Genomic DNA, 24,023 nt, shown 5'->3' with positions numbered 1-24,023 from the left:
GGAAAAAGATTTTTTTGAAAAATCTCTAAGCCCCGGGGTCACAATTTCAGAAAAAATCCGACTTTTGGCAATTCACTCAAAAATGCTGCCAAACGCTTGCAAATGCTCCGCTGAAATGTTTGGCAGTCGAAACAGAATGCTTTTTTTTCACAGGACAAGAAATCAGCCCTCAGCAACTTAACCGGCGGAAAAAGATTTTTTTGAAAAATCCCTAAGCCCCGGGGTCACAATTTCATAAAAAATCTGACTTTTGGCAATTCACTCAAAAATGCTGCCAAACGCTGGAAAATGCTCCCCTGAAATGTTTGGCTGTCGAAACAGGAGGCTTTTTATCACAGGACAAGAAATCAGCCGTCAGCAACTTAACCGGCGGAAAGAGATTTTTTTGAAAAATCCCTAAGCCCCGGGGTCACAATTTCAGAAAAAAACTGACTTTTGGCAATTCACTCAGAAATGCAGCCAAACGCTTGCAAATGCTCCCCTGAAATGTTTGGCTGTCGAAACAGGAGGCTTTTTATCACAGGACAAGAAATCAGCCCTCAGCAACTTAACCGGCGGAAAAAGATTTTTTTGAAAAATCTCTAAGCCCCGGGGTCACAATTTCAGAAAAAATCCGACTTTTGGCAATTCACTCAAAAATGCTGCCAAATGCTTGCAAATGCTCCCCTGAAATGTTTGGCAATCGAAACAGAATGCTTTTTTTTCACAGGAGAAGAAATCAGCCCTCAGCAACTTAACCGGTGGAAAAAGATTTTTTTGAAAAATCCCTAAGCCCCGGGGTCACAATTTCAGAAAAAATCCGACTTTTGGCAATTCACTCAAAAATGTTGCCAAACGCTTGCAAATGCTCCCCTGAAATGTTTGGCTGTGGAAACAGAAGGCTTTTTATCACAGGACAAGAAATCAGCCCTCAGCAACTTAACCAGCGGAAAAAGATTTTTTTGAAAAATCCCTAAGCCCCGGGGTCACAATTTCAGAAAAAATCCGACTTTTGGCAATTCACTCAAAAATGCTGCCAAACGCTGGAAAATGCTCCCCTGAAATGTTTGGCTGTCAAAACAGGAGGCTTTTTATCACAGGACAAGAAATCAGCCCTCAGCAACTTAACAGGCGGAAAAAGATTTTTTTGAAATATCCCTAAGCCCCGGGGTCACAATTTCAGAAAAAAATCTGACTTTTGGCAATTCACTCAAAAATGGGGCCAAACGCTTGCAAATGCTCCGCTGAAATGTTTGGGTGTCGAAACAGGAGGCTTTTTATCACATGACAAGAAATCAGCCCTCAGTAACTTAACCGGCGGAAAAAGATTTTTTTGAAAAATCTCTAAGCCCCGGGGTCACAATTTCAGAAAAAATCCGACTTTTGGCAATTCACTCAAAAATGCTGCCAAACGCTTGCAAATGCTCCGCTGAAATGTTTGGCAGTCGAAACAGAATGCTTTTTTTTCACAGGACAAGAAATCAGCCCTCAGCAACTTAACCGGCGGAAAAAGATTTTTTTGAAAAATCCCTAAGCCCCGGGGTCACAATTTCATAAAAAATCCGACTTTTGGCAATTCACTCAAAAATGCTGCCAAACGCTGGAAAATGCCCCCCTGAAATGTTTGGCTGTCGAAACAGGAGGCTTTTTATCACAGGACAAGAAATCAGCCGTCAGCAACTTAACCGGCGGAAAGAGATTTTTTTGAAAAATCCCTAAGCCCCGGGGTCACAATTTCAGAAAAAATCTGACTTTTGGCAATTCACTCAGAAATGCAGCCAAACGCTTGCAAATGCTCCCCTGAAATGTTTGGCTGTCGAAACAGGAGGCTTTTTATCACAGGACAAGAAATCAGCCCTCAGCAACTTAACCGGCGGAAAAAGATTTTTTTGAAAAATCTCTAAGCCCCGGGGTCACAATTTCAGAAAAAATCCGACTTTTGGCAATTCACTCAAAAATGCTGCCAAATGCTTGCAAATGCTCCCCTGAAATGTTTGGCAGTCGAAACAGAATGCTTTTTTTTCACAGGAGAAGAAATCAGCCCTCAGCAACTTAACCGGCGGAAAAAGATTTTTTTGAAAAATCCCTAAGCCCCGGGGTCACAATTTCAGAAAAAATCCGACTTTTGGCAATTCACTCAAAAATGTTGCCAAACGCTTGCAAATGCTCCCCTGAAATGTTTGGCTGTGGAAACAGAAGGCTTTTTATCACAGGACAAGAAATCAGCCCTCAGCAACTTAACCGGCGGAAAAAGATTTTTTTGAAAAATCCCTAAGCCCCGGGGTCACAATTTCAGAAAAAATCCGACTTTTGGCAATTCACTCAAAAATGCTGCCAAACGCTGGAAAATGCTCCCCTGAAATGTTTGGCTGTCGAAACAGGAGGCTTTTTATCACAGGACAAGAAATCAGCCCTCAGCAACTTAACAGGCGGAAAAAGATTTTTTTGAAATATCCCTAAGCCCCGGGGTCACAATTTCAGAAAAAAATCTGACTTTTGGCCATTCACTCAAAAATGATGCCAACCGGTTGCAAATGCTCCCCTGAAAGCTTTGGCGATGGAAACAGAAGGCTTTTTATCACAGGAGAAGAAATCAGCCCTCAGGAACTTAACCGGCGGAAAAAGATTTTTTTGAAAAATCTCTAAGCCCCGGGGTCACAATTTCAGAAAAAATCCGACTTTTGGCAATTCACTCAAAAATGCTGCCAAACGCTTGCAAATGCTCCGCTGAAATGTTTGGCAGTCGAAACAGAATGCTTTTTTTTCACAGGACAAGAAATCAGCCCTCAGCAACTTAACCGGCGGAAAGAGATTTTTTTGAAAAATCCCTAAGCCCCGGGGTCACAATTTCAGAAAAAATCTGACTTTTGGCAATTCACTCAGAAATGCAGCCAAACGCTTGCAAATGCTCCCCTGAAATGTTTGGCTGTCAAAACAGGAGGCTTTTTATCACAGGACAAGAAATCAGCCCTCAGCAACTTAACCGGCGGAAAAAGATTTTTTTGAAAAATCCCTAAGCCCCGGGGTCACAATTTCTGAAAAAATCCGACTTTAGGCAATTCACTCAAAAATGCTGCCAAACGCTTGCCAATGCTCCCCTGAAATGTTTGGCAGTCGAAACAGAATGCTTTTATCACAGGACAAGAAATCAGCCCTCAGCAACTTAACCGGCGAAAAAAGATTTTTTTGAAAAATCCCTAAGCCCCGGCGTCACAATTTCAGAAAAAAAACCGACTTTTGGCAATTCACTCAAAAATGGTGCCAAACGCTGGCAAACGTTCCCCTGAAATGTTTGGCAGTCGAAACAGAATGCTTTTTATCACAGGACAAGAAATCAGCCCTCAGTAACTTAACCGGCGGAAAAAGATTTTTTTGAAAAATGCCGAAGCACCGGGGTCACAATTTCAGAAAAAATCTGGCTTTTGGCAATTCACTCAAAAATGGCGCCAAACGCTTGCAAATGCTCCCCTGAAATGTTTGGCTGTCGAAACAGGGGCTTTTTATCACAGGACAGCAAATCAGCCTTCAGCAACTTAACCGGCGGAAAAAGATTTTTTTGAAAAATCCCTAAGCCCCGGGGTCACAATTTCAGAAAAAATCTGACTTTTGGCAATTCACTCACAAATGGTGCCAAACGCTGGCAAATGCTCCCCTGAAATGTTTGGCAGTCGAAACAGAATGCTTTTTTTTCACAGGAGAAGAAATCAGCCCTCAGGAACTTAACCGGCGGAAAAAGATTTTTTTGAAAAATCCCTAAGCCCCGGGGTCACAATTTCAGAAAAAATCCGACTTTTGGCAATTCACTCAAAAATGCTGCCAAACGCTGGCAAATGCTCCCCTGAAATGTTTGGCTGTCGAAACAGGAGGCTTTTTATCACAGGACAAGAAATCAGCCCTCAGCAACTTAACAGGCGGAAAAAGATTTTTTTGAAATATCCCTAAGCCCCGGGGTCACAATTTCAGAAAAAAATCTGACTTTTGGCAATTCACTTAAAAATGGCGCCAAACGCTTGCAAATGCTCCCCTGAAATGTTTGGCTGTCAAAACAGGAGGCTTTTTATCACAGGACAAGAAATCAGCCCTCAGCAACTTAACCGGCGGAAAAAGATTTTTTTGAAAAATCTCTAATCCCCGGGGTCACAATTTCAGAAAAAATCCGACTTTTGGCAATTCACTCAAAAATGCTGCCAAACGCTGGCAAATGTTCCCCTGAAATGTTTGGCAGTCGAAACAGAATGCTTTTTATCACAGGACAGCAAATCAGCCTTCAGCAACTTAACCGGCGGAAAAAGATTTTTTTGAAAAATCCCTAAACCCCGGGGTCACAATTTCAGAAAAAATCTGACTTTTGCAATTCACTCAAAAATGGGGCCAAACGCTTGCAAATGCTCCCCTGAAATGTTTGGCTGTCGAAACAGGAGGCTTTTTATCACATGACAAGAAATCAGCCCTCAGTAACTTAACCGGCGGAAAAAGATTTTTTTGAAAAATCTCTAAGCCCCGGGGTCACAATTTCAGAAAAAAATCCTACTTTTGGCAATTCAATCAAAAATGCTGCCAAACACTTGCAAATGCTCCGCTGAAATGTTTGGCAGTCGAAACAGAATGCTTTTTTTTCACAGGACAAGAAATCAGCCCTCAGCAACTTAACCGGCGGAAAAAGATTTTTTTGAAAAATCCCTAAGCCCCGGGGTCACAATTTCATAAAAAATCCGACTTTTGGCAATTCACTCAAAAATGGCGCCAAACACTTTCAAATGCTCCGCTGAAATGTTTGGCTGTCGAAACAGGAGGCTTTTTATCACAGGACAAGAAATCAGCCCTCAGCAACTTAACCGGCGGAAAGAGATTTTTTTGAAAAATCCCTAAGCCCCCGGGGTCACAATTTCAGAAAAAATCTGACTTTTGGCAATTCACTCAGAAATGCAGCCAAACGCTTGCAAATGCTCCCCTGAAATGTTTGGCTGTCGAAACAGAAGGCTTTTTATCACAGGACAAGAAATCAGCCCTCAGCAACTTAACCGGCGGAAAAAGATTTTTTTGAAAAATCCCTAAGCCCCGGGGTCACAATTTCAGAAAAAATCTGACTTTTGGCAATTCACTCAAAAATGCTGCCAAATGCGGGCAAATGCTCCCCTGAAATGTTTGGCAGTCGAAACAGAATGCTTTTTTTTCACAGGACAAGAAATCAGCCCTCAGGAACTTAACCGGCGGAAAAAGATTTTTTTGAAAAATCTCAAAGCCCCGGGGTCACAATTTCAGAAAAAATCTGACTTTTGGCAATTCACTCAAAAATGGCGCCAAACGCTTGCAAATGCTCCCCTGAAATGTTTGGCTGTCGAAACAGGAGGCTTTTTATCACAGGACAGCAAATCAGCCCTCAGCAACTTAACCGGCGGAAACAGATTTTTTTGAAAAATCCCTAAGCCCCGGGGTCACAATTTCAGAAAAAAACTGACTTTTGGCAATTCACTCAAAAATGGTGCCAAACACTTGCAAATGCTCCCCTGAAATGTTTGGCTGTCGAAACAGATGACTTTTTATCACAGGAGAAGAAATCGGCCATCAGCAACTTAACCGGCGGAAAAAGATTTTTTTGAAAAATCCCTAAGCCCCGGGGTCACAATTTCAGAAAAAAATCCGACTTTTGGCAATTCACTCAAAAATGCTGCCAAACGCTTGCCAATGCTCCCCTGAAATGTTTGGCAGTCGAAACAGAATGCTTTTTATCACAGGACAAGAAATCAGCCCTCAGTAACTTAACCGGCGGAAAAAGATTTTTTTGAAAAATGCCTAAGCCCCGGGGTCACAATTTCAGAAAAAATCTGGCTTTTGGCAATTCACTCAAAAATGGGGCCAAACGCTTGCAAATGCTCCCCTGAAATGTTTGGCTGTCGAAACAGGAGGCTTTTTATCACATGACAAGAAATCAGCCCTCAGTAACTTAACCGGCGGAAAAAGATTTTTTTGAAAAATCTCTAAGCCCCGGGGTCACAATTTCAGAAAAAAATCCTACTTTTGGCAATTCAATCAAAAATGCTGCCAAACACTTGCAAATGCTCCGCTGAAATGTTTGGCAGTCGAAACAGAATGCTTTTTTTTCACAGGACAAGAAATCAGCCCTCAGCAACTTAACCGGCGGAAAAAGATTTTTTTGAAAAATCCCTAAGCCCCGGGGTCACAATTTCATAAAAAATCCGACTTTTGGCAATTCACTCAAAAATGGCGCCAAACACTTTCAAATGCTCCGCTGAAATGTTTGGCTGTCGAAACAGGAGGCTTTTTATCACAGGACAAGAAATCAGCCCTCAGCAACTTAACCGGCGGAAAGAGATTTTTTTGAAAAATCCCTAAGCCCCCGGGGTCACAATTTCAGAAAAAATCTGACTTTTGGCAATTCACTCAGAAATGCAGCCAAACGCTTGCAAATGCTCCCCTGAAATGTTTGGCTGTCGAAACAGAAGGCTTTTTATCACAGGACAAGAAATCAGCCCTCAGCAACTTAACCGGCGGAAAAAGATTTTTTTGAAAAATCCCTAAGCCCCGGGGTCACAATTTCAGAAAAAATCTGACTTTTGGCAATTCACTCAAAAATGCTGCCAAATGCGGGCAAATGCTCCCCTGAAATGTTTGGCAGTCGAAACAGAATGCTTTTTTTTCACAGGACAAGAAATCAGCCCTCAGGAACTTAACCGGCGGAAAAAGATTTTTTTGAAAAATCTCAAAGCCCCGGGGTCACAATTTCAGAAAAAATCTGACTTTTGGCAATTCACTCAAAAATGGCGCCAAACGCTTGCAAATGCTCCCCTGAAATGTTTGGCTGTCGAAACAGGAGGCTTTTTATCACAGGACAGCAAATCAGCCCTCAGCAACTTAACCGGCGGAAACAGATTTTTTTGAAAAATCCCTAAGCCCCGGGGTCACAATTTCAGAAAAAAACTGACTTTTGGCAATTCACTCAAAAATGGTGCCAAACACTTGCAAATGCTCCCCTGAAATGTTTGGCTGTCGAAACAGATGACTTTTTATCACAGGAGAAGAAATCGGCCATCAGCAACTTAACCGGCGGAAAAAGATTTTTTTGAAAAATCCCTAAGCCCCGGGGTCACAATTTCAGAAAAAAATCCGACTTTTGGCAATTCACTCAAAAATGCTGCCAAACGCTTGCCAATGCTCCCCTGAAATGTTTGGCAGTCGAAACAGAATGCTTTTTATCACAGGACAAGAAATCAGCCCTCAGTAACTTAACCGGCGGAAAAAGATTTTTTTGAAAAATGCCTAAGCCCCGGGGTCACAATTTCAGAAAAAATCTGGCTTTTGGCAATTCACTCAAAAATGGCGCCAAACGCTTGCAAATGCTCCCCTGAAATGTTTGGCTGTCGAAACAGGGGGCTTTTTATCACAGGACAGCAAATCAGCGTTCAGCAACTTAACCGGCGCCAAAAGATTTTTTTGAAAAATCCCTAAGCCGCGGGGTCACAATTTCTGAAAAAATCTGACTTTTGGCAATTCACTCAAAAATGGCGCCAAACGCTTGCAAATGCTCCCCTGAAATGTTTGGCTGTCAAAACAGGAGGCTTTTTATCACAGGACAAGAAATCAGCCCTCAGCAACTTAACCGGCGGAAAAAGATTTTTTTGCAAAATCTCTAAGCCCCGGGGTCACAATTTCAGAAAAAATCCGACTTTTGGCAATTCACTTTAAAATACTGCCAAACGCTTGCAAATGCTCCGCTGAAATGTTTGGCAGTCGAAACAGAATGCTTTTTTTTCACAGGAGAAGAAATCAGCCCTCAGCAACTTAACCGGCGGAAAAAGATTTTTTTGAAAAATCCCTAAGCCCCGGGGTCACAATTTCTGAAAAAATCCGACTTTTGGCAATTCACTCAAAAATGCTGCCAAACGCGGGAAAATGTTCCCCTGAAATGTTTGGCAATCAAAACAGAATGCTTTTTATCACAGGACAAGAAATCAGCCCTCAGTAACTTAACCGGCGGAAAAAGATTTTTTTGAAAAATGCCTAAGCCCCGGGGTCACAATTTCAGAAAAAATCTGGCTTTTGGCAATTCACTCAAATATGGGGCCAAACGCTTGCAAATGCTCCCCTGAAATGTTTGGCTGTCGAAACAGGGGGCTTTTTATCACAGGACAGCAATTCAGCCCTCAGCAACTTAACCGGCGGAAAAAGATTTTTTTGAAAAATCCCTAAGCCCCGGGGTCACAATTTCAGAAAAAAACTGACTTTTGGCAATTCACTCAAAAATGGTGCCAAACACTTGCAAATGCTCCCCTGAAATGTTTGGCTGTCGAAACAGATGACTTTTTATCACAGGAGAAGAAATCGGCCCTCAGCAACTTAACCGGCGGAAAAAGATTTTTTTGAAAAATCCCTAAGCCCCGGGGTCACAATTTCAGAAAAAAATCCGACTTTTGGCAATTCACTCAAAAATGCTGCCAAACGCTTGCCAATGCTCCCCTTAAATGTTTGGCAGTCGAAACAGAATGCTTTTTATCACAGGACAAGAAATCAGCCGTCAGGAACTTAACCGGCGGAAAAAGATTTTTTTGAAAAATCCCTAAGCCCCGGGGTCACAATTTCAGAAAAAATCTGACTTTTGGCAATTCACTCAAAAATGGTGCCAAACGCTGGCAAATGTTCCCCTGAAATGTTTGGCAGTCGAAACAGAATGCTTTTTATCACAGGACAAGAAATCAGCCCTCAGTAACTTAACCGGCGGAAAAAGATTTTTTTGAAAAATGCCTAAGCCCCGGGGTCACAATTTCAGAAAAAATCTGGCTTTTGGCAATTCACTCAAAAATGGCGCCAAACGCTTGCAAATGCTCCCCTGAAATGTTTGGCTGTCGAAACAGGGGGCTTTTTATCACAGGACAGCAAATCAGCGTTCAGCAACTTAACCGGCGCCAAAAGATTTTTTTGAAAAATCCCTAAGCCCCGGGGTCACAATTTCTGAAAAAATCTGACTTTTGGCAATTCACTCAAAAATGGCGCCAAACGCTTGCAAATGCTCCCCTGAAATGTTTGGCTGTCAAAACAGGAGGCTTTTTATCACAGGACAAGAAAGCAGCCCTCAGCAACTTAACGGGCGGAAAAAGATTTTTTTGCAAAATCTCTAAGCCCCGGGGTCACAATTTCAGAAAAAATCCGACTTTTGGCAATTCACTTTAAAATACTGCCAAACGCTTGCAAATGCTCCGCTGAAATGTTTGGCAGTCGAAACAGAATGCTTTTTTTTCACAGGAGAAGAAATCAGCCCTCAGCAACTTAACCGGCGGAAAAAGATTTTTTTGAAAAATCCCTAAGCCCCGGGGTCACAATTTCTGAAAAAATCCGACTTTTGGCAATTCACTCAAAAATGCTGCCAAACGCGGGAAAATGTTCCCCTGAAATGTTTGGCAGTCAAAACAGAATGCTTTTTATCACAGGACAAGAAATCAGCCCTCAGTAACTTAACCGGCGGAAAAAGATTTTTTTGAAAAATGCCTAAGCCCCGGGGTCACAATTTCAGAAAAAATCTGGCTTTTGGCAATTCACTCAAATATGGGGCCAAACGCTTGCAAATGCTCCCCTGAAATGTTTGGCTGTCGAAACAGGGGGCTTTTTATCACAGGACAGCAATTCAGCCCTCAGCAACTTAACCGGCGGAAAAAGATTTTTTTGAAAAATCTCTAAGCCCCGGGGTCACAATTTCAGAAAAAATCCGACTTTTGGCAATTCACTCAAAAATGGTGCCAAACGCTGGCAAATGTTCCCCTGAAATGTTTGGCAGTCGAAACAGAATGCTTTTTATCACAGGACAAGAAATCAGCCCTCAGTAACTTAACCGGCAGAAAAAGATTTTTTTGAAAAATCCCTAAGCCCCGGGGTCACAATTTCAGAAAAAATCCGACTTTTGGCAATTCACTCAAAAATGGGGCCAAACGCTTGCAAATGCTCCCCTGAAATGTTTGGCTGTCGAAACAGGAGGCTTTTTATCACATGACAAGAAATCAGCCCTCAGTAACTTAACCGGCGGAAAAAGATTTTTTTGAAAAATCTCTAAGCCCCGGGGTCACAATTTCAGAAAAAAATCCTACTTTTGGCAATTCAATCAAAAATGCTGCCAAACACTTGCAAATGCTCCGCTGAAATGTTTGGCAGTCGAAACAGAATGCTTTTTTTTCACAGGACAAGAAATCAGCCCTCAGCAACTTAACCGGCGGAAAAAGATTTTTTTGAAAAATCCCTAAGCCCCGGGGTCACAATTTCATAAAAAATCCGACTTTTGGCAATTCACTCAAAAATGGCGCCAAACACTTTCAAATGCTCCGCTGAAATGTTTGGCTGTCGAAACAGGAGGCTTTTTATCACAGGACAAGAAATCAGCCCTCAGCAACTTAACCGGCGGAAAGAGATTTTTTTGAAAAATCCCTAAGCCCCCGGGGTCACAATTTCAGAAAAAATCTGACTTTTGGCAATTCACTCAGAAATGCAGCCAAACGCTTGCAAATGCTCCCCTGAAATGTTTGGCTGTCGAAACAGAAGGCTTTTTATCACAGGACAAGAAATCAGCCCTCAGCAACTTAACCGGCGGAAAAAGATTTTTTTGAAAAATCCCTAAGCCCCGGGGTCACAATTTCAGAAAAAATCTGACTTTTGGCAATTCACTCAAAAATGCTGCCAAATGCGGGCAAATGCTCCCCTGAAATGTTTGGCAGTCGAAACAGAATGCTTTTTTTTCACAGGACAAGAAATCAGCCCTCAGGAACTTAACCGGCGGAAAAAGATTTTTTTGAAAAATCTCAAAGCCCCGGGGTCACAATTTCAGAAAAAATCTGACTTTTGGCAATTCACTCAAAAATGGCGCCAAACGCTTGCAAATGCTCCCCTGAAATGTTTGGCTGTCGAAACAGGAGGCTTTTTATCACAGGACAGCAAATCAGCCCTCAGCAACTTAACCGGCGGAAACAGATTTTTTTGAAAAATCCCTAAGCCCCGGGGTCACAATTTCAGAAAAAAACTGACTTTTGGCAATTCACTCAAAAATGGTGCCAAACACTTGCAAATGCTCCCCTGAAATGTTTGGCTGTCGAAACAGATGACTTTTTATCACAGGAGAAGAAATCGGCCATCAGCAACTTAACCGGCGGAAAAAGATTTTTTTGAAAAATCCCTAAGCCCCGGGGTCACAATTTCAGAAAAAAATCCGACTTTTGGCAATTCACTCAAAAATGCTGCCAAACGCTTGCCAATGCTCCCCTGAAATGTTTGGCAGTCGAAACAGAATGCTTTTTATCACAGGACAAGAAATCAGCCCTCAGTAACTTAACCGGCGGAAAAAGATTTTTTTGAAAAATGCCTAAGCCCCGGGGTCACAATTTCAGAAAAAATCTGGCTTTTGGCAATTCACTCAAAAATGGGGCCAAACGCTTGCAAATGCTCCCCTGAAATGTTTGGCTGTCGAAACAGGAGGCTTTTTATCACATGACAAGAAATCAGCCCTCAGTAACTTAACCGGCGGAAAAAGATTTTTTTGAAAAATCTCTAAGCCCCGGGGTCACAATTTCAGAAAAAAATCCTACTTTTGGCAATTCAATCAAAAATGCTGCCAAACACTTGCAAATGCTCCGCTGAAATGTTTGGCAGTCGAAACAGAATGCTTTTTTTTCACAGGACAAGAAATCAGCCCTCAGCAACTTAACCGGCGGAAAAAGATTTTTTTGAAAAATCCCTAAGCCCCGGGGTCACAATTTCATAAAAAATCCGACTTTTGGCAATTCACTCAAAAATGGCGCCAAACACTTTCAAATGCTCCGCTGAAATGTTTGGCTGTCGAAACAGGAGGCTTTTTATCACAGGACAAGAAATCAGCCCTCAGCAACTTAACCGGCGGAAAGAGATTTTTTTGAAAAATCCCTAAGCCCCCGGGGTCACAATTTCAGAAAAAATCTGACTTTTGGCAATTCACTCAGAAATGCAGCCAAACGCTTGCAAATGCTCCCCTGAAATGTTTGGCTGTCGAAACAGAAGGCTTTTTATCACAGGACAAGAAATCAGCCCTCAGCAACTTAACCGGCGGAAAAAGATTTTTTTGAAAAATCCCTAAGCCCCGGGGTCACAATTTCAGAAAAAATCTGACTTTTGGCAATTCACTCAAAAATGCTGCCAAATGCGGGCAAATGCTCCCCTGAAATGTTTGGCAGTCGAAACAGAATGCTTTTTTTTCACAGGACAAGAAATCAGCCCTCAGGAACTTAACCGGCGGAAAAAGATTTTTTTGAAAAATCTCAAAGCCCCGGGGTCACAATTTCAGAAAAAATCTGACTTTTGGCAATTCACTCAAAAATGGCGCCAAACGCTTGCAAATGCTCCCCTGAAATGTTTGGCTGTCGAAACAGGAGGCTTTTTATCACAGGACAGCAAATCAGCCCTCAGCAACTTAACCGGCGGAAACAGATTTTTTTGAAAAATCCCTAAGCCCCGGGGTCACAATTTCAGAAAAAAACTGACTTTTGGCAATTCACTCAAAAATGGTGCCAAACACTTGCAAATGCTCCCCTGAAATGTTTGGCTGTCGAAACAGATGACTTTTTATCACAGGAGAAGAAATCGGCCATCAGCAACTTAACCGGCGGAAAAAGATTTTTTTGAAAAATCCCTAAGCCCCGGGGTCACAATTTCAGAAAAAAATCCGACTTTTGGCAATTCACTCAAAAATGCTGCCAAACGCTTGCCAATGCTCCCCTGAAATGTTTGGCAGTCGAAACAGAATGCTTTTTATCACAGGACAAGAAATCAGCCCTCAGTAACTTAACCGGCGGAAAAAGATTTTTTTGAAAAATGCCTAAGCCCCGGGGTCACAATTTCAGAAAAAATCTGGCTTTTGGCAATTCACTCAAAAATGGCGCCAAACGCTTGCAAATGCTCCCCTGAAATGTTTGGCTGTCGAAACAGGGGGCTTTTTATCACAGGACAGCAAATCAGCGTTCAGCAACTTAACCGGCGCCAAAAGATTTTTTTGAAAAATCCCTAAGCCGCGGGGTCACAATTTCTGAAAAAATCTGACTTTTGGCAATTCACTCAAAAATGGCGCCAAACGCTTGCAAATGCTCCCCTGAAATGTTTGGCTGTCAAAACAGGAGGCTTTTTATCACAGGACAAGAAATCAGCCCTCAGCAACTTAACCGGCGGAAAAAGATTTTTTTGCAAAATCTCTAAGCCCCGGGGTCACAATTTCAGAAAAAATCCGACTTTTGGCAATTCACTTTAAAATACTGCCAAACGCTTGCAAATGCTCCGCTGAAATGTTTGGCAGTCGAAACAGAATGCTTTTTTTTCACAGGAGAAGAAATCAGCCCTCAGCAACTTAACCGGCGGAAAAAGATTTTTTTGAAAAATCCCTAAGCCCCGGGGTCACAATTTCTGAAAAAATCCGACTTTTGGCAATTCACTCAAAAATGCTGCCAAACGCGGGAAAATGTTCCCCTGAAATGTTTGGCAATCAAAACAGAATGCTTTTTATCACAGGACAAGAAATCAGCCCTCAGTAACTTAACCGGCGGAAAAAGATTTTTTTGAAAAATGCCTAAGCCCCGGGGTCACAATTTCAGAAAAAATCTGGCTTTTGGCAATTCACTCAAATATGGGGCCAAACGCTTGCAAATGCTCCCCTGAAATGTTTGGCTGTCGAAACAGGGGGCTTTTTATCACAGGACAGCAATTCAGCCCTCAGCAACTTAACCGGCGGAAAAAGATTTTTTTGAAAAATCCCTAAGCCCCGGGGTCACAATTTCAGAAAAAAACTGACTTTTGGCAATTCACTCAAAAATGGTGCCAAACACTTGCAAATGCTCCCCTGAAATGTTTGGCTGTCGAAACAGATGACTTTTTATCACAGGAGAAGAAATCGGCCCTCAGCAACTTAACCGGCGGAAAAAGATTTTTTTGAAAAATCCCTAAGCCCCGGGGTCACAATTTCAGAAAAAAATCCGACTTTTGGCAATTCACTCAAAAATGCTGCCAAACGCTTGCCAATGCTCCCCTTAAATGTTTGGCAGTCGAAACAGAATGCTTTTTATCACAGGACAAGAAATCAGCCGTCAGGAACTTAACCGGCGGAAAAAGATTTTTTTGAAAAATCCCTAAGCCCCGGGGTCACAATTTCAGAAAAAATCTGACTTTTGGCAATTCACTCAAAAATGGTGCCAAACGCTGGCAAATGTTCCCCTGAAATGTTTGGCAGTCGAAACAGAATGCTTTTTATCACAGGACAAGAAATCAGCCCTCAGTAACTTAACCGGCGGAAAAAGATTTTTTTGAAAAATGCCTAAGCCCCGGGGTCACAATTTCAGAAAAAATCTGGCTTTTGGCAATTCACTCAAAAATGGCGCCAAACGCTTGCAAATGCTCCCCTGAAATGTTTGGCTGTCGAAACAGGGGGCTTTTTATCACAGGACAGCAAATCAGCGTTCAGCAACTTAACCGGCGCCAAAAGATTTTTTTGAAAAATCCCTAAGCCCCGGGGTCACAATTTCTGAAAAAATCTGACTTTTGGCAATTCACTCAAAAATGGCGCCAAACGCTTGCAAATGCTCCCCTGAAATGTTTGGCTGTCAAAACAGGAGGCTTTTTATCACAGGACAAGAAAGCAGCCCTCAGCAACTTAACGGGCGGAAAAAGATTTTTTTGCAAAATCTCTAAGCCCCGGGGTCACAATTTCAGAAAAAATCCGACTTTTGGCAATTCACTTTAAAATACTGCCAAACGCTTGCAAATGCTCCGCTGAAATGTTTGGCAGTCGAAACAGAATGCTTTTTTTTCACAGGAGAAGAAATCAGCCCTCAGCAACTTAACCGGCGGAAAAAGATTTTTTTGAAAAATCCCTAAGCCCCGGGGTCACAATTTCTGAAAAAATCCGACTTTTGGCAATTCACTCAAAAATGCTGCCAAACGCGGGAAAATGTTCCCCTGAAATGTTTGGCAGTCAAAACAGAATGCTTTTTATCACAGGACAAGAAATCAGCCCTCAGTAACTTAACCGGCGGAAAAAGATTTTTTTGAAAAATGCCTAAGCCCCGGGGTCACAATTTCAGAAAAAATCTGGCTTTTGGCAATTCACTCAAATATGGGGCCAAACGCTTGCAAATGCTCCCCTGAAATGTTTGGCTGTCGAAACAGGGGGCTTTTTATCACAGGACAGCAATTCAGCCCTCAGCAACTTAACCGGCGGAAAAAGATTTTTTTGAAAAATCTCTAAGCCCCGGGGTCACAATTTCAGAAAAAATCCGACTTTTGGCAATTCACTCAAAAATGGTGCCAAACGCTGGCAAATGTTCCCCTGAAATGTTTGGCAGTCGAAACAGAATGCTTTTTATCACAGGACAAGAAATCAGCCCTCAGTAACTTAACCGGCAGAAAAAGATTTTTTTGAAAAATCCCTAAGCCCCGGGGTCACAATTTCAGAAAAAATCCGACTTTTGGCAATTCACTCAAAAATGCTGTAAAACGCTTGCAAATGCTCCGCTGAAATGTTTGGCAGTCGAAACAGAATGCTTTTTTTTCACAGGACAAGAAATCAGCCCTCAGCAACTTAACCGGCGGAAAAAGATTTTTTTGAAAAATCCCTAAGCCCCGGGGTCACAATTTCTGAAAAAATCTGACTTTTGGCAATTCACTCAAAAATGGCGCCAAACGCTTGCAAATGCTCCCCTGAAATGTTTGGCTGTCGAAACAGAAGGCTTTTTATCACAGGACAAGAAATCAGCCCTCAGCAACTTAACCGGCGGAAAAAGATTTTTTTGAAAAATCCCTAAGCCCCGGGGTCACAATTTCAGAAAAAATCTGACTTTTGGCAATTCACTCAAAAATGCTGCCAAACGCGGGCAAATGTTCCCCTGAAATGTTTGGCAGTCGAAACAGAATGCTTTTTATCACAGGACAAGAAATCAGCCCTCAGTAACTAAACCGGCGGAAAAAGATTTTTTTGAAAAATGCCTAAGCCCCGGGGTCACAATTTCAGAAAAAATCTGGCTTTTCGCAATTCACTCAAAAATGCTGCCAAACGCTGGAAAATGCTCCCCTGAAATGTTTGGCTGTCGAAACAGGAGGCTTTTTATCACAGGACAAGAAATCAGCCCTCAGCAACTTAACCGGCGGAAAAAGATTTTTTTGAAAAATCTCTAAGCCCCGGGGTCACAATTTCAGAAAAAATCTGGCTTTTGGCAATTCACTCAAAAATGGCGCCAAACGCTTGCAAATGCTCCCCTGAAATGTTTGGCTGTCGAAACAGGGGGCTTTTTATCACAGGACAGCAAATCAGCCTTCAGCAACTTAACCGGCGGAAAAAGATTTTTTTGAAAAATCCCTAAGCCCCGGGGTCACAATTTCAGAAAAAAACTGACTTTTGGCAATTCACTCAAAAATGGGGCCAAACGCTTGCAAATGCTCCCCTGAAATGTTTGGCTGTCGAAACAGGCGGCTTTTTATCACAGGACAAGAAATCAGCCCTCAGCAACTTAACCGGCGGAAAAAGATTTTTTTGAAAAATCTCTAAGCCCCGGGGTCACAATTTCAGAAAAAATCCGACTTTTGGCAATTCACTCAAAAATGGTGCCAAACGCTTGCAAATGCTCCGCTGAAATGTTTGGCAGTCGAAACAGAATGCTTTTTTTTCACAGGACAAGAAATCAGCCCTCAGCAACTTAACCGGCGGAAAAAGATTTTTTTGAAAAATCCCTAAGCCCCGGGGTCACAATTTCAGAAAAAAATCCGACTTTTGGCAATTCACTCAAAAATGCTGCCAAACGCGGGCAAATGCCCCCCTGAAATGTTTGGATGTCGAAACAGGAGGCTTTTTATCACAGGACAAGAAATCAGCCCTCAGCAACTATACCGGCGGAAAAAGATTTTTTTGAATAATCTCTAAGCCCCGGGGTCACAATTTCTGAAAAAATCCGACTTTTGGCAATTCACTCAAAAATGGTGCGAAACGCTTGCAAATGCTCCCCTGAAATGTTTGGCTGTCGAAACAGAATGCTTTTTTTTCACAGGACAAGAAATCAGCCCTCAGCAACTTAACCGGCGGAAAAAGATTTTTTTGAAGAATCCCTAAGCCCCGGGGTCACAATTTCAGAAAAAATCTGACTTTTGGCAATTCACTCAAAAATGCTGCCAAATGCGGGCAAATGCTCCCCTGAAATGTTTGGCAGTCGAAACAGAATGCTTTTTATCACACGACAAGAAATCAGCCACCAACAACTTAACCGGCGGAAAAAGATTTTTTTGAAAAATCCCTAAGCCCCGGGGTCACAATTTCAGAAAAAATCCGACTTTTGGCAATTCACTCAAAAATGGTGCCAAACGCTGGCAAATGTTCCCCTGAAATGTTTGGCAGTCGAAACAGAATGCTTTTTATCACAGGACAAGAAATCAGCCCTCAGTAACTTAACCGGCAGAAAAAGATTTTTTGAAAAATGCCTAAGCCCCGGGGTCACAATTTCAGAAAAAAATCCGACTTTTGGCAATTCACTCAAAAATGGTGCCAAACGCTGGCAAATGTTCCCCTGAAATGTTTGGCAGTCGAAACAGAATGCTTGTTATCACAGGACAAGAAATCAGCCCTCAGTAACTTAACCGGCGGAAAAAGATTTTTTTGAAAAATGCCTAAGCCCCGGGGTCACAATTTCAGAAAAAATCTGGCTTTTGGCAATTCACTCAAAAATGGTGCCAAACGCTAGCAAATGTTCCCCTGAAATGTTTGGCTGTCGAAACAGGGGGCTTTTTATCACAGGACAAGAAATCAGCCTTCAGCAACTTAACCGGCGGAAAAAGATTTTTTTGAAAAATCCCTAAGCCCCGGGGTCACAATTTCAGAAAAAAATCTGACTTTTGGCAATTCACTCAAAAATGGCGCCAAACGCTTGCAAATGCTCCCCTGAAATGTTTGGCTGTCAAAAGAGGAGGCTTTTTATCACAGGACAAGAAATCAGCCCTCAGCAACTTAACCGGCGGAAAAAGATTTTTTTGAAGAATCCCTAAGCCCCGGGGTCACAATTTCAGAAAAAATCCGACTTTTGGCAATTCACTCAAAAATGCTGCCAAATGCTTGAAATTGCTCCGCTGAAATGTTTGGCAGTCGAAACAGAATGCTTTTTTTTCACAGGAGAAGAAATCAGCCCTCAGCAACTTAACCGGCGGAAAAAGATTTTTTTGAAAAATCCCTAAGCCCCGGGGTCACAATTTCAGAAAAAAATGTGACTTTTGGCAATTCAATCAGAAATGCAGCCAAACGCTTGCAAATGCTCCCCTGAAATGTTTGGCTGTCGAAACAGAATGCTTTTTTATCACAGGACAAGAAATCAGCCCTCAGGAACTTAACCGGCGGAAAGAGATTTTTTTGAAAAATCCCTAAGCCCCGGGGTCACAATTTCAGAAAAAATCCGACTTTTGGCAATTCACTCAAAAATGGCGCCAAACGCTTGCAAATGCTCCCCTGAAATGTTTGGCTCTCGAAACAGGAGGCTTTTTATCACAGGACAGCAAATCAGCCCTCAGCAACTTAACCGGCGGAAAAAGATTTTTTTGAAAAATCCCTAAGCCCCGGGGTCACAATTTCAGAAAAAATCTGACTTTTGGCAATTCACTCAGAAATGCAGCCAAACGCTTGCAAATGCTCCCCTGAAATGTTTGGCTGTCGAAACAGAAGGCTTTTTATCACAGGACAAGAAATCAGCCCTCAGCAACTTAACCGGCGGAAAAAGATTTTTTTGAAAAATCCCTAAGCCCCGGGGTCACAATTTCAGAAAAAAACTGACTTTTGGCAATTCACTCAAAAATGGTGCGAAACGCTTGCAAATGCTCCCCTGAAATGTTTGGCTGTCGAAACAGAATGCTTTTTTTTCACAGGACAAGAAATCAGCCCTCAGCAACTTAACCGGCGGAAAAAGATTTTTTTGAAGAATCCCTAAGCCCCGGGGTCACAATTTCAGAAAAAATCTGACTTTTGGCAATTCACTCAAAAATGCTGCCAAATGCGGGCAAATGCTCCCCTGAAATGTTTGGCAGTCGAAACAGAATGCTTTTTATCACACGACAAGAAATCAGCCACCAACAACTTAACCGGCGGAAAAAGATTTTTTTGAAAAATCCCTAAGCCCCGGGGTCACAATTTCAGAAAAAATCCGACTTTTGGCAATTCACTCAAAAATGGTGCCAAACGCTGGCAAATGTTCCCCTGAAATGTTTGGCAGTCGAAACAGAATGCTTTTTATCACAGGACAAGAAATCAGCCCTCAGTAACTTAACCGGCAGAAAAAGATTTTTTGAAAAATGCCTAAGCCCCGGGGTCACAATTTCAGAAAAAAATCCGACTTTTGGCAATTCACTCAAAAATGGTGCCAAACGCTGGCAAATGTTCCCCTGAAATGTTTGGCAGTCGAAACAGAATGCTTGTTATCACAGGACAAGAAATCAGCCCTCAGTAACTTAACCGGCGGAAAAAGATTTTTTTGAAAAATGCCTAAGCCCCGGGGTCACAATTTCAGAAAAAATTTGGCTTTTGGCAATTCACTCAAAAATGGTGCCAAACGCTAGCAAATGTTCCCCTGAAATGTTTGGCTGTCGAAACAGGGGGCTTTTTATCACAGGACAAGAAATCAGCCTTCAGCAACTTAACCGGCGGAAAAAGATTTTTTTGAAAAATCCCTAAGCCCCGGGGTCACAATTTCAGAAAAAAATCTGACTTTTGGCAATTCACTCAAAAATGGCGCCAAACGCTTGCAAATGCTCCCCTGAAATGTTTGGCTGTCAAAAGAGGAGGCTTTTTATCACAGGACAAGAAATCAGCCCTCAGCAACTTAACCGGCGGAAAAAGATTTTTTTGAAGAATCCCTAAGCCCCGGGGTCACAATTTCAGAAAAAATCCGACTTTTGGCAATTCACTCAAAAATGCTGCCAAATGCTTGAAATTGCTCCGCTGAAATGTTTGGCAGTCGAAACAGAATGCTTTTTTTTCACAGGAGAAGAAATCAGCCCTCAGCAACTTAACCGGCGGAAAAAGATTTTTTTGAAAAATCCCTAAGCCCCGGGGTCACAATTTCAGAAAAAAATGTGACTTTTGGCAATTCAATCAGAAATGCAGCCAAACGCTTGCAAATGCTCCCCTGAAATGTTTGGCTGTCGAAACAGAATGCTTTTTTATCACAGGACAAGAAATCAGCCCTCAGGAACTTAACCGGCGGAAAGAGATTTTTTTGAAAAATCCCTAAGCCCCGGGGTCACAATTTCAGAAAAAATCCGACTTTTGGCAATTCACTCAAAAATGGCGCCAAACGCTTGCAAATGCTCCCCTGAAATGTTTGGCTCTCGAAACAGGAGGCTTTTTATCACAGGACAGCAAATCAGCCCTCAGCAACTTAACCGGCGGAAAAAGATTTTTTTGAAAAATCCCTAAGCCCCGGGGTCACAATTTCAGAAAAAATCTGACTTTTGGCAATTCACTCAGAAATGCAGCCAAACGCTTGCAAATGCTCCCCTGAAATGTTTGGCTGTCGAAACAGAAGGCTTTTTATCACAGGACAAGAAATCAGCCCTCAGCAACTTAACCGGCGGAAAAAGATTTTTTTGAAAAATCCCTAAGCCCCGGGGTCACAATTTCAGAAAAAAACTGACTTTTGGCAATTCACTCAAAAATGGTGCCAAACACTTGCAAATGCTCCCCTGAAATGTTTGGCTGTCGAAACAGATGACTTTTTATCACAGGAGAAGAAATCGGCCCTCAGCAACTTAACCGGCGGAAAAAGATTTTTTTGAAAAATCCCTAAGCCCCGGGGTCACAATTTCAGAAAAAAATCCGACTTTTGGCAATTCACTCAAAAATGCTGCCAAACGCTTGCCAATGCTCCCCTTAAATGTTTGGCAGTCGAAACAGAATGCTTTTTATCACAGGACAAGAAATCAGCCGTCAGGAACTTAACCGGCGGAAAAAGATTTTTTTGAAAAGTCCCTAAGCCCCGGGGTCACAATTTCAGAAAGAATCTGACTTTTGGCAATTCACTCAAAAATGGTGCCAAACGCTGGCAAATGTTCCCCTGAAATGTTTGGCAGTCGAAACAGAATGCTTTTTATCACAGGACAAGAAATCAGCCCTCAGTAACTTAACCGGCGGAAAAAGATTTTTTTGAAAAATGCCTAAGCCCCGGGGTCACAATTTCAGAAAAAATCTGGCTGTTGGCAATTCACTCAAAAATGGCGCCAAACGCTTGCAAATGCTCCCCTGAAATGTTTGGCTGTCGAAACAGGGGGCTTTTTATCACAGGACAGCAAATCAGCGTTCAGCAACTTAACCGGCGCCAAAAGATTTTTTTGAAAAATCCCTAAGCCCCGGGGTCACAATTTCAGAAAAAATCTGACTTTTGGCAATTCACTCAAAAATGGCGCCAAACGCTTGCAAATGCTCCCCTGAAATGTTTGGCTGTCAAAACAGGAGGCTTTTTATCACAGGACAAGAAATCAGCCCTCAGCAACTTAACCGGCGGAAAAAGATTTTTTTGAAAAATCTCTAAGCCCCGGGGTCACAATTTCAGAAAAAATCCGACTTTTGGCAATTCACTTAAAAATACTGCCAAACGCTTGCAAATGCTCCGCTGAAATGTTTGGCAGTCGAAACAGAATGCTTTTTTTTCACAGGAGAAGAAATCAGCCCTCAGCAACTTAACCGGCGAAAAAAGATTTTTTTGAAAAATCCCTAAGCCCCGGGGTCACAATTTCTGAAAAAATCCGACTTTTGGCAATTCACTCAAAAATGCTGCCAAACGCGGGAAAATGTTCCCCTGAAATGTTTGGCAGTCGAAACAGAATGCTTTTTATCACAGGACAAGAAATCAGCCCTCAGTAACTTAACCGGCGGAAAAAGATTTTTTTGAAAAATGCCTAAGCCCCGGGGTCACAATTTCAGAAAAAATCTGGCTTTTGGCAATTCACTCAAAAATGGCGCCAAACGCTTGCAAATGCTCCCCTGAAATGTTTGGCTGTCGAAACAGGGGGCTTTTTATCACAGGACAGCAATTCAGCCCTCAGCAACTTAACCGGCGGAAAAAGATTTTTTTGAAAAATCTCTAAGCCCCGGGGTCACAATTTCAGAAAAAATCCGACTTTTGGCAATTCACTCAAAAATGGTGCCAAACGCTGGCAAATGTTCCCCTGAAATGTTTGGCAGTCGAAACAGAATGCTTTTTATCACAGGACAAGAAATCAGCCCTCAGTAACTTAACCGGCAGAAAAAGATTTTTTTGAAAAATCCCTAAGCCCCGGGGTCACAATTTCAGAAAAAATCCGACTTTTGGCAATTCACTCAAAAATGCTGCCAAACGCTTGCAAATGCTCCGCTGAAATGTTTGGCAGTCGAAACAGAATGCTTTTTTTTCACAGGACAAGAAATCAGCCCTCAGCAACTTAACCGGCGGAAAAAGATTTTTTTGAAAAATCCCTAAGCCCCGGGGTCACAATTTCAGAAAAAATCTGGCTTTTGGCAATTCACTCAAAAATGGCGCCAAACGCTTGCAAATGCTCCCCTGAAATGTTTGGCTGTCGAAACAGGGGGCTTTTTATCACAGGACAGCAAATCAGCCTTCAGCAACTTAACCGGCGGAAAAAGATTTTTTTGAAAAATCCCTAAGCCCCGGCGTCACAATTTCAGAAAAAAACTGACTTTTGGCAATTCACTCAAAAATGGGGCCAAACGCTTGCAAATGCTCCCCTGAAATGTTTGGCTGTCGAAACAGGCGGCTTTTTATCACAGGACAAGAAATCAGCCCTCAGCAACTTAACCGGCGGAAAAAGATTTTTTTGAAAAATCTCTAAGCCCCGGGGTCACAATTTCAGAAAAAATCCGACTTTTGGCAATTCACTCAAAAATGGTGCCAAACGCTTGCAAATGCTCCGCTGAAATGTTTGGCAGTCGAAACAGAATGCTTTTTTTTCACAGGACAAGAAATCAGCCCTCAGCAACTTAACCGGCGGAAAAAGATTTTTTTGAAAAATCCCTAAGCCCCGGGGTCACAATTTCAGAAAAAATCCGACTTTTGGCAATTGACTCAAAAATGCTGCCAAACGCGGGCAAATGCTCCCCTGAAATGTTTGGCTGTCGAAACAGGAGGCTTTTTATCACAGGACAAGAAATCAGCCCTCAGCAACTATACCGGCGGAAAAAGATTTTTTTGAATAATCTCTAAGCCCCGGGGTCACAATTTCTGAAAAAATCCGACTTTTGGCAATTCACTCAAAAATGGTGCGAAACGCTTGCAAATGCTCCCCTGAAATGTTTGGCTGTCGAAACAGAATGCTTTTTTTTCACAGGACAAGAAATCAGCCCTCAGCAACTTAACCGGCGGAAAAAGATTTTTTTGAAGAATCCCTAAGCCCCGGGGTCACAATTTCAGAAAAAATCTGACTTTTGGCAATTCACTCAAAAATGCTGCCAAATGCGGGCAAATGCTCCCCTGAAATGTTTGGCAGTCGAAACAGAATGCTTTTTATCACACGACAAGAAATCAGCCACCAACAACTTAACCGGCGGAAAAAGATTTTTTTGAAAAATCCCTAAGCCCCGGGGTCACAATTTCAGAAAAAATCCGACTTTTGGCAATTCACTCAAAAATGGTGCCAAACGCTGGCAAATGTTCCCCTGAAATGTTTGGCAGTCGAAACAGAATGCTTTTTATCACAGGACAAGAAATCAGCCCTCAGTAACTTAACCGGCAGAAAAAGATTTTTTTGAAAAATGCCTAAGCCCCGGGGTCACAATTTCAGAAAAAAATCCGACTTTTGGCAATTCACTCAAAAATGGTGCCAAACGCTGGCAAATGTTCCCCTGAAATGTTTGGCAGTCGAAACAGAATGCTTGTTATCACAGGACAAGAAATCAGCCCTCAGTAACTTAACCGGCGGAAAAAGATTTTTTTGAAAAATGCCTAAGCCCCGGGGTCACAATTTCAGAAAAAATCTGGCTTTTGGCAATTCACTCAAAAATGGTGCCAAACGCCAGCAAATGT

The sequence above is a fragment of the Podarcis melisellensis genome, assembly GCF_964234715.1.
Source record: "Podarcis melisellensis genome assembly, chromosome: 13".
Classification (NCBI taxonomy): Eukaryota; Metazoa; Chordata; class Lepidosauria; order Squamata; family Lacertidae; genus Podarcis; species Podarcis melisellensis.
This window is presented reverse-complemented; position numbering follows the sequence as displayed.